The sequence below is a fragment of the Coturnix japonica genome, unplaced genomic scaffold, assembly GCF_054131305.1.
Source record: "Coturnix japonica strain WE unplaced genomic scaffold, WE-NBRP24 Scf051, whole genome shotgun sequence".
In the NCBI taxonomy this organism is placed as follows: Eukaryota; Metazoa; Chordata; class Aves; order Galliformes; family Phasianidae; genus Coturnix; species Coturnix japonica.
Genome location: NW_028188954.1, coordinates 2,117,895 through 2,128,986, shown reverse-complemented (window position 1 = coordinate 2,128,986; position 11,092 = coordinate 2,117,895).

Sequence of the window (11,092 nt, the reverse complement as noted above, 5' to 3'; positions counted from 1 at the left end):
CGAGTTGAGACGCCGCCGCAGTAGATTCCGAGTTGAGACGTCGCCGCAGTAGATTCCGAGTTGACACGTAGCCGCAGTGGATTCCGAGTTGAGACGTAGCCGCAGTAGATTCCGAGTTGAGACGTAGCCGCAGTGGATTCCGAGTTGAGACGTAGCCGCAGTAGATTCCGAGTTGAGACGTAGCCGCAGTGGACTCCGAGTTGAGACGTCGCCGCAGTAGATTCCGAGTTGAGACGTCGCAGCAGTAGATTCCGAGTTGAGACGTAGCCGCAGTAGATTCCGAGTTGACACGTAGCCGCAGTAGATTCCGAGTTGAGACGTAGCCGCAGTAGATTCCGAGTTGAGACGTAGCCGCAGTGGATTCCGAGTTGAGACGTAGCCGCAGTAGATTCCGAGTTGAGACGTAGCCGCAGTGGATTCCGAGTTGAGACGTAGCCGCAGTAGATTCCGAGTTGAGACGTAGCCGCAGTGGACTACGAGTTGAGACGTCGCCGCAGTAGATTCCGAGTTGAGACGTCGCCGCAGTAGATTCCGAGTTGAGACGTAGCCGCAGTGGATTCCGAGTTGAGACGTCGCCGCAGTAGATTCCGAGTTGAGACGTAGCCGCAGTGGACTCCGAGTTGAGACGTAGCCGCAGTGGACTCCGAGTTGAGACGTCGCCGCAGTAGATTCCGAGTTGAGACATCGCCGCAGTAGATTCCGAGTTGAGACGTAGCCGCAGTGGACTCCGAGTTGAGACGTAGCCGCAGTGGACTCCGAGTTGAGACGTCGCCGCAGTAGATTCCGAGTTGAGACATCGCCGCAGTAGATTCCGAGTTGAGACGTAGCCGCAGTAGATTCCGAGTTGAGACGTAGCCGCAGTAGATTCCGAGTTGAGACGTCGCCGCAGTAGATTCCGAGTTGAGACGTAGCCGCAGTGGATTCCGAGTTGAGACGTAGCCGCAGTAGATTCCGAGTTGAGACGTAGCCGCAGTAGATTCCGAGTTGAGACGTCGCCGCAGTAGATTCCGAGTTGAGACGTAGCCGCAGTGGATTCCGAGTTGAGACGTAGCCGCAGTAGATTCCGAGTTGAGACGTAGCCGCAGTGGATTCCGAGTTGAGACGCCGCCGCAGTAGATTCCGAGTTGAGACGTCGCCGCAGTAGATTCCGAGTTGAGACGTAGCCGCAGTGGATTCCGAGTTGAGACGTAGCCGCAGTAGATTCCGAGTTGAGACGTAGCCGCAGTAGATTCCGAGTTGAGACGTAGCCGCAGTAGATTCCGAGTTGAGACGTAGCTGCAGTAGATTCCGAGTTGAGACGTAGCCGCAGTGGATTCCGAGTTGAGACGCCGCCGCAGTAGATTCCGAGTTGAGACGTCGCCGCAGTAGATTCCGAGTTGACACGTAGCCGCAGTGGATTCCGAGTTGAGACGTAGCCGCAGTAGATTCCGAGTTGAGACGTAGCCGCAGTGGATTCCGAGTTGAGACGTAGCCGCAGTAGATTCCGAGTTGAGACGTAGCCGCAGTTGACTCCGAGTTGAGACGTCGCCGCAGTAGATTCCGAGTTGAGACGTCGCAGCAGTAGATTCCGAGTTGAGACGTAGCCGCAGTAGATTCCGAGTTGACACGTAGCCGCAGTAGATTCCGAGTTGAGACGTAGCCGCAGTAGATTCCGAGTTGAGACGTAGCCGCAGTGGATTCCGAGTTGAGACGTAGCCGCAGTAGATTCCGAGTTGAGACGTAGCCGCAGTGGATTCCGAGTTGAGACGTAGCCGCAGTAGATTCCGAGTTGAGACGTAGCCGCAGTGGACTCCGAGTTGAGACGTCGCCGCAGTAGATTCCGAGTTGAGACGTCGCCGCAGTAGATTCCGAGTTGAGACGTAGCCGCAGTGGATTCCGAGTTGAGACGTCGCCGCAGTAGATTCCGAGTTGAGACGTAGCCGCAGTGGACTCCGAGTTGAGACGTAGCCGCAGTGGACTCCGAGTTGAGACGTCGCCGCAGTAGATTCCGAGTTGAGACATCGCCGCAGTAGATTCCGAGTTGAGACGTAGCCGCAGTGGACTCCGAGTTGAGACGTAGCCGCAGTGGACTCCGAGTTGAGACGTCGCCGCAGTAGATTCCGAGTTGAGACATCGCCGCAGTAGATTCCGAGTTGAGACGTCGCCGCAGTAGATTCCGAGTTGAGACGTAGCCGCAGTGGACTCCGAGTTGAGACGTAGCCGCAGTGGACTCCGAGTTGAGACGTAGCCGCAGTAGATTCCGAGTTGAGACGTAGCCGCAGTAGATTCCGAGTTGAGACGTTGCCGCAGTAGATTCCGAGTTGAGACGTCGCCGCAGTAGATTCCGAGTTGAGACGTAGCCGCAGTGGACTCCGAGTTGAGACGTAGCCGCAGTGGACTCCGAGTTGAGACGTCGCCGCAGTAGATTCCGAGTTGAGACGTCGCCGCAGTAGAATCCGAGTTGAGACGTAGCCGCAGTACATTCCGAGTTGAGACGTAGCCGCAGTGGATTCCGAGTTGAGACGTCGCCGCAGTAGATTCCGAGTTGAGACGTAGCCGCAGTAGATTCCGAGTTGAGACGTAGCCGCAGTGGATTCCGAGTTGAGACGTAGCCGCAGTAGATTCCGAGTTGAGACGTAGCCGCAGTAGATTCCGAGTTGAGACGTTGCCGCAGTAGATTCCGAGTTGAGACGTCGCCGCAGTAGATTCCGAGTTGAGACGTAGCCGCAGTGGACTCCGAGTTGAGACGTCGCCGCAGTAGATTCCGAGTTGAGACATCGCCGCAGTAGATTCCGAGTTGAGACGTAGCCGCAGTGGACTCCGAGTTGAGACGTAGCCGCAGTAGATTCCGAGTTGAGACGTAGCCGCAGTGGACTCCGAGTTGAGACGTCGCCGCAGTAGATTCCGAGTTGAGACGTCGCAGCAGTAGATTCCGAGTTGAGACGTAGCCGCAGTAGATTCCGAGTTGACACGTAGCCGCAGTAGATTCCGAGTTGAGACGTAGCCGCAGTAGATTCCGAGTTGAGACGTAGCCGCAGTGGATTCCGAGTTGAGACGTAGCCGCAGTAGATTCCGAGTTGAGACGTAGCCGCAGTGGATTCCGAGTTGAGACGTAGCCGCAGTAGATTCCGAGTTGAGACGTAGCCGCAGTGGACTCCGAGTTGAGACGTCGCCGCAGTAGATTCCGAGTTGAGACGTCGCCGCAGTAGATTCCGAGTTGAGACGTAGCCGCAGTGGATTCCGAGTTGAGACGTCGCCGCAGTAGATTCCGAGTTGAGACGTAGCCGCAGTGGACTCCGAGTTGAGACGTAGCCGCAGTGGACTCCGAGTTGAGACGTCGCCGCAGTAGATTCCGAGTTGAGACATCGCCGCAGTAGATTCCGAGTTGAGACGTAGCCGCAGTGGACTCCGAGTTGAGACGTAGCCGCAGTGGACTCCGAGTTGAGACGTCGCCGCAGTAGATTCCGAGTTGAGACATCGCCGCAGTAGATTCCGAGTTGAGACGTCGCCGCAGTAGATTCCGAGTTGAGACGTAGCCGCAGTGGACTCCGAGTTGAGACGTAGCCGCAGTGGACTCCGAGTTGAGACGTAGCCGCAGTAGATTCCGAGTTGAGACGTAGCCGCAGTAGATTCCGAGTTGAGACGTTGCCGCAGTAGATTCCGAGTTGAGACGTCGCCGCAGTAGATTCCGAGTTGAGACGTAGCCGCAGTGGACTCCGAGTTGAGACGTAGCCGCAGTGGACTCCGAGTTGAGACGTCGCCGCAGTAGATTCTGAGTTGAGACGTCGCCGCAGTAGAATCCGAGTTGAGACGTAGCCGCAGTACATTCCGAGTTGAGACGTAGCCGCAGTGGATTCCGAGTTGAGACGTCGCCGCAGTAGATTCCGAGTTGAGACGTAGCCGCAGTAGATTCCGAGTTGAGACGTAGCCGCAGTGGATTCCGAGTTGAGACGTAGCCGCAGTAGATTCCGAGTTGAGACGTAGCCGCAGTAGATTCCGAGTTGAGACGTTGCCGCAGTAGATTCCGAGTTGAGACGTCGCCGCAGTAGATTCCGAGTTGAGACGTAGCCGCAGTGGACTCCGAGTTGAGACGTCGCCGCAGTAGATTCCGAGTTGAGACATCGCCGCAGTAGATTCCGAGTTGAGACGTAGCCGCAGTGGACTCTGAGTTGAGACGTAGCCGCAGTGGACTCCGAGTTGAGACGTCGCCGCAGTAGATTCCGAGTTGAGACATCGCCGCAGTAGATTCCGAGTTGAGACGTCGCCGCAGTAGATTCCGAGTTGAGACGTCGCCGCAGTAGATTCCGAGTTGAGACGTAGCCGCAGTGGATTCCGAGTTGAGACGTAGCCGCAGTAGATTCCGAGTTGAGACGTAGCCGCAGTAGATTCCGAGTTGAGACGTAGCCGCAGTAGATTCCGAGTTGAGACGTAGCTGCAGTAGATTCCGAGTTGAGACGTAGCCGCAGTGGATTCCGAGTTGAGACGCCGCCGCAGTAGATTCCGAGTTGAGACGTCGCCGCAGTAGATTCCGAGTTGAGACGTAGCCGCAGTGGATTCCGAGTTGAGACGTCGCCGCAGTAGATTCCGAGTTGAGACGTAGCCGCAGTGGACTCCGAGTTGAGACGTAGCCGCAGTGGACTCCGAGTTGAGACGTCGCCGCAGTAGATTCCGAGTTGAGACATCGCCGCAGTAGATTCCGAGTTGAGACGTAGCCGCAGTGGACTCCGAGTTGAGACGTAGCCGCAGTGGACTCCGAGTTGAGACGTCGCCGCAGTAGATTCCGAGTTGAGACATCGCCGCAGTAGATTCCGAGTTGAGACGTCGCCGCAGTAGATTCCGAGTTGAGACGTAGCCGCAGTGGACTCCGAGTTGAGACGTAGCCGCAGTGGACTCCGAGTTGAGACGTAGCCGCAGTAGATTCCGAGTTGAGACGTAGCCGCAGTAGATTCCGAGTTGAGACGTTGCCGCAGTAGATTCCGAGTTGAGACGTCGCCGCAGTAGATTCCGAGTTGAGACGTAGCCGCAGTGGACTCCGAGTTGAGACGTAGCCGCAGTGGACTCCGAGTTGAGACGTCGCCGCAGTAGATTCTGAGTTGAGACGTCGCCGCAGTAGAATCCGAGTTGAGACGTAGCCGCAGTACATTCCGAGTTGAGACGTAGCCGCAGTGGATTCCGAGTTGAGACGTCGCCGCAGTAGATTCCGAGTTGAGACGTAGCCGCAGTAGATTCCGAGTTGAGACGTAGCCGCAGTGGATTCCGAGTTGAGACGTAGCCGCAGTAGATTCCGAGTTGAGACGTAGCCGCAGTAGATTCCGAGTTGAGACGTTGCCGCAGTAGATTCCGAGTTGAGACGTCGCCGCAGTAGATTCCGAGTTGAGACGTAGCCGCAGTGGACTCCGAGTTGAGACGTCGCCGCAGTAGATTCCGAGTTGAGACATCGCCGCAGTAGATTCCGAGTTGAGACGTAGCCGCAGTGGACTCTGAGTTGAGACGTAGCCGCAGTGGACTCCGAGTTGAGACGTCGCCGCAGTAGATTCCGAGTTGAGACATCGCCGCAGTAGATTCCGAGTTGAGACGTCGCCGCAGTAGATTCCGAGTTGAGACGTCGCCGCAGTAGATTCCGAGTTGAGACGTAGCCGCAGTGGATTCCGAGTTGAGACGTAGCCGCAGTAGATTCCGAGTTGAGACGTAGCCGCAGTAGATTCCGAGTTGAGACGTAGCCGCAGTAGATTCCGAGTTGAGACGTAGCTGCAGTAGATTCCGAGTTGAGACGTAGCCGCAGTGGATTCCGAGTTGAGACGCCGCCGCAGTAGATTCCGAGTTGAGACGTCGCCGCAGTAGATTCCGAGTTGACACGTAGCCGCAGTGGATTCCGAGTTGAGACGTAGCCGCAGTAGATTCCGAGTTGAGACGTAGCCGCAGTGGATTCCGAGTTGAGACGTAGCCGCAGTAGATTCCGAGTTGAGACGTAGCCGCAGTGGACTCCGAGTTGAGACGTCGCCGCAGTAGATTCCGAGTTGAGACGTCGCAGCAGTAGATTCCGAGTTGAGACGTAGCCGCAGTAGATTCCGAGTTGACACGTAGCCGCAGTAGATTCCGAGTTGAGACGTAGCCGCAGTAGATTCCGAGTTGAGACGTAGCCGCAGTGGATTCCGAGTTGAGACGTAGCCGCAGTAGATTCCGAGTTGAGACGTAGCCGCAGTGGATTCCGAGTTGAGACGTAGCCGCAGTAGATTCCGAGTTGAGACGTAGCCGCAGTGGACTCCGAGTTGAGACGTCGCCGCAGTAGATTCCGAGTTGAGACGTCGCCGCAGTAGATTCCGAGTTGAGACGTAGCCGCAGTGGATTCCGAGTTGAGACGTCGCCGCAGTAGATTCCGAGTTGAGACGTAGCCGCAGTGGACTCCGAGTTGAGACGTAGCCGCAGTGGACTCCGAGTTGAGACGTCGCCGCAGTAGATTCCGAGTTGAGACATCGCCGCAGTAGATTCCGAGTTGAGACGTAGCCGCAGTGGACTCCGAGTTGAGACGTAGCCGCAGTGGACTCCGAGTTGAGACGTCGCCGCAGTAGATTCCGAGTTGAGACATCGCCGCAGTAGATTCCGAGTTGAGACGTAGCCGCAGTAGATTCCGAGTTGAGACGTAGCCGCAGTAGATTCCGAGTTGAGACGTCGCCGCAGTAGATTCCGAGTTGAGACGTAGCCGCAGTGGATTCCGAGTTGAGACGTAGCCGCAGTAGATTCCGAGTTGAGACGTAGCCGCAGTAGATTCCGAGTTGAGACGTCGCCGCAGTAGATTCCGAGTTGAGACGTAGCCGCAGTGGATTCCGAGTTGAGACGTAGCCGCAGTAGATTCCGAGTTGAGACGTAGCCGCAGTAGATTCCGAGTTGAGACGTAGCCGCAGTGGATTCCGAGTTGAGACGCCGCCGCAGTAGATTCCGAGTTGAGACGTCGCCGCAGTAGATTCCGAGTTGAGACGTAGCCGCAGTGGATTCCGAGTTGAGACGTAGCCGCAGTAGATTCCGAGTTGAGACGTAGCCGCAGTAGATTCCGAGTTGAGACGTAGCCGCAGTAGATTCCGAGTTGAGACGTAGCTGCAGTAGATTCCGAGTTGAGACGTAGCCGCAGTGGATTCCGAGTTGAGACGCCGCCGCAGTAGATTCCGAGTTGAGACGTCGCCGCAGTAGATTCCGAGTTGAGACGTAGCCGCAGTGGATTCCGAGTTGAGACGTAGCCGCAGTAGATTCCGAGTTGAGACGTAGCCGCAGTGGATTCCGAGTTGAGACGTAGCCGCAGTAGATTCCGAGTTGAGACGTAGCCGCAGTGGACTCCGAGTTGAGACGTCGCCGCAGTAGATTCCGAGTTGAGACGTCGCAGCAGTAGATTCCGAGTTGAGACGTAGCCGCAGTAGATTCCGAGTTGACACGTAGCCGCAGTAGATTCCGAGTTGAGACGTAGCCGCAGTAGATTCCGAGTTGAGACGTAGCCGCAGTGGATTCCGAGTTGAGACGTAGCCGCAGTAGATTCCGAGTTGAGACGTAGCCGCAGTGGACTCCGAGTTGAGACGTAGCCGCAGTAGATTCCGAGTTGAGACGTAGCCGCAGTGGACTCCGAGTTGAGACGTCGCCGCAGTAGATTCCGAGTTGAGACGTCGCCGCAGTAGATTCCGAGTTGAGACGTAGCCGCAGTGGATTCCGAGTTGAGACGTCGCCGCAGTAGATTCCGAGTTGAGACGTAGCCGCAGTGGACTCCGAGTTGAGACGTAGCCGCAGTGGACTCCGAGTTGAGACGTCGCCGCAGTAGATTCCGAGTTGAGACATCGCCGCAGTAGATTCCGAGTTGAGACGTAGCCGCAGTGGACTCCGAGTTGAGACGTAGCCGCAGTGGACTCCGAGTTGAGACGTCGCCGCAGTAGATTCCGAGTTGAGACATCGCCGCAGTAGATTCCGAGTTGAGACGTCGCCGCAGTAGATTCCGAGTTGAGACGTAGCCGCAGTGGACTCCGAGTTGAGACGTAGCCGCAGTGGACTCCGAGTTGAGACGTAGCCGCAGTAGATTCCGAGTTGAGACGTAGCCGCAGTAGATTCCGAGTTGAGACGTTGCCGCAGTAGATTCCGAGTTGAGACGTCGCCGCAGTAGATTCCGAGTTGAGACGTAGCCGCAGTGGACTCCGAGTTGAGACGTAGCCGCAGTGGACTCCGAGTTGAGACGTCGCCGCAGTAGATTCCGAGTTGAGACGTCGCCGCAGTAGAATCCGAGTTGAGACGTAGCCGCAGTACATTCCGAGTTGAGACGTAGCCGCAGTGGATTCCGAGTTGAGACGTCGCCGCAGTAGATTCCGAGTTGAGACGTAGCCGCAGTAGATTCCGAGTTGAGACGTAGCCGCAGTGGATTCCGAGTTGAGACGTAGCCGCAGTAGATTCCGAGTTGAGACGTAGCCGCAGTAGATTCCGAGTTGAGACGTTGCCGCAGTAGATTCCGAGTTGAGACGTCGCCGCAGTAGATTCCGAGTTGAGACGTAGCCGCAGTGGACTCCGAGTTGAGACGTAGCCGCAGTGGACTCCGAGTTGAGACGTCGCCGCAGTAGATTCCGAGTTGAGACGTCGCCGCAGTAGATTCCGAGTTGAGACGTAGCCGCAGTGGATTCCGAGTTGAGACGTAGCCGCAGTAGATTCCGAGTTGAGACGTCGCCGCAGTAGATTCCGAGTTGAGACGTAGCCGCAGTAGATTCCGAGTTGAGACGTAGCCGCAGTGGATTCCGAGTTGAGACGTCGCCGCAGTAGATTCCGAGTTGAGACGTAGCCGCAGTAGATTCCGAGTTGAGACGTAGCCGCAGTGGACTCCGAGTTGAGACGTCGCCGCAGTAGATTCCGAGTTGAGACGTAGCCGCAGTAGATTCCGAGTTGAAACGTCGCCGCAGTAGATTCCGAGTTGAGACGTAGCCGCAGTGGATTCCGAGTTGAGACGTAGCCGCAGTGGATTCCGAGTTGAGACGTAGCCGCAGTAGATTCCGAGTTCAGACGTAGCCGCAGTGGATTCCGAGTTGAGACGTAGCCGCAGTGGATTACGAGTTGAGACGTAGCCGCAGTAGATTCCGAGTTGAGACGTAGCCGCAGTAGATTCCGAGTTGAGACGTCGCCGCAGTAGATTCCGAGTTGAGACGTAGCCGCAGTGGATTCCGAGTTGAGACGTAGCCGCAGTAGATTCCGAGTTGAGACGTAGCCGCAGTAGATTCCGAGTTGAGACGTAGCCGCAGTGGATTCCGAGTTGAGACGTAGCCGCAGTGGATTCCGAGTTGAGACGTAGCCGCAGTAGATTCCGAGTTGAGACGTAGCCGCAGTAGATTCCGAGTTGAGACGTAGCCGCAGTGGATTCCGAGTTGAGACGTCGCCGCAGTAGATTCCGAGTTGAGACGTCGCCGCAGTAGATTCCGAGTTGAGACGTAGCCGCAGTGGATTCCGAGTTGAGACGTAGCCGCAGTAGATTCCGTATTGAGACGTAGCCGCAGTAGATTCCGAGTTGAGACGTAGCCGCAGTAGATTCCGAGTTGAGACGTAGCCGCAGTGGATTCCGAGTTGAGACGCCGCCGCAGTAGATTCCGAGTTGAGACGTCGCCGCAGTAGATTCCGAGTTGAGACGTAGCCGCAGTGAATTCCGAGTTGAGACGCCGCCGCAGTAGATTCCGAGTTGAGACGTCGCCGCAGTAGATTCCGAGTTGAGACGTAGCCGCAGTGGATTCTGAGTTGAGACGTCGCCGCAGTAGATTCCGAGTTCAGACGTAGCCGCAGTAGATTCCGAGTTGAGACGTAGCCGCAGTAGATTCCGAGTTGAGACGTCGCCGCAGTAGATTCCGAGTTGAGACGTAGCCGCAGTGGATTCCGAGTTGAGACGTAGCCGCAGTGGATTCCGAGTTGAGACGTCGCCGCAGTAGATTCCGAGTTGAGACGTAGCCGCAGTGGATTCCGAGTTGAGACGTCGCCGCAGTAGATTCCGAGTTGACACGTAGCCGCAGTGGATTCCGAGTTGAGACGTCGCCGCAGTAGATTCCGAGTTGAGACGTAGCCGCAGTGGATTCTGAGTTGAGACGTAGCCGCAGTGGATTCTGAGTTGAGACGTAGCCGCAGTGGATTCCGAGTTGAGACGTAGCCGCAGTAGATTCCGAGTTGAGACGTAGCAGCAGTGGATTCCGAGTTGAGACGCCGCCGCAGTAGATTCCGAGTTGAGACGTCGCCGCAGTAGATTCCGAGTTGAGACGTAGCCGCAGTGGATTCCGAGTTGAGACGTAGCCGCAGTAGATTCCGAGTTCAGACGTCGCTGCAGTAGATTCCGAGTTGAGACGTAGCCGCAGTGGACTCCGAGTTGAGACGTAGCCGCAGTAGATTCCGAGTTGAGACGTAGCCGCAGTGGACTCCGAGTTGAGACGTCGCCGCAGTAGATTCCGAGTTGAGACGTCGCCGCAGTAGATTCCGAGTTGAGACGTAGCCGCAGTGGATTCCGAGTTGAGACGTCGCCGCAGTAGATTCCGAGTTGAGACGTAGCCGCAGTGGACTCCGAGTTGAGACGTAGCCGCAGTGGACTCCGAGTTGAGACGTCGCCGCAGTAGATTCCGAGTTGAGACATCGCCGCAGTAGATTCCGAGTTGAGACGTAGCCGCAGTGGACTCCGAGTTGAGACGTAGCCGCAGTGGACTCCGAGTTGAGACGTCGCCGCAGTAGATTCCGAGTTGAGACATCGCCGCAGTAGATTCCGAGTTGAGACGTCGCCGCAGTAGATTCCGAGTTGAGACGTAGCCGCAGTGGACTCCGAGTTGAGACGTAGCCGCAGTGGACTCCGAGTTGAGACGTAGCCGCAGTAGATTCCGAGTTGAGACGTAGCCGCAGTAGATTCCGAGTTGAGACGTTGCCGCAGTAGATTCCGAGTTGAGACGTCGCCGCAGTAGATTCCGAGTTGAGACGTAGCCGCAGTGGACTCCGAGTTGAGACGTAGCCGCAGTGGACTCCGAGTTGAGACGTCGCCGCAGTAGATTCCGAGTTGAGACGTCGCCGCAGTAGAATCCGAGTTGAGACGTAGCCGCAGTACATTCCGAGTTGAGACGTAGCCGCAGTGGATTCCGAG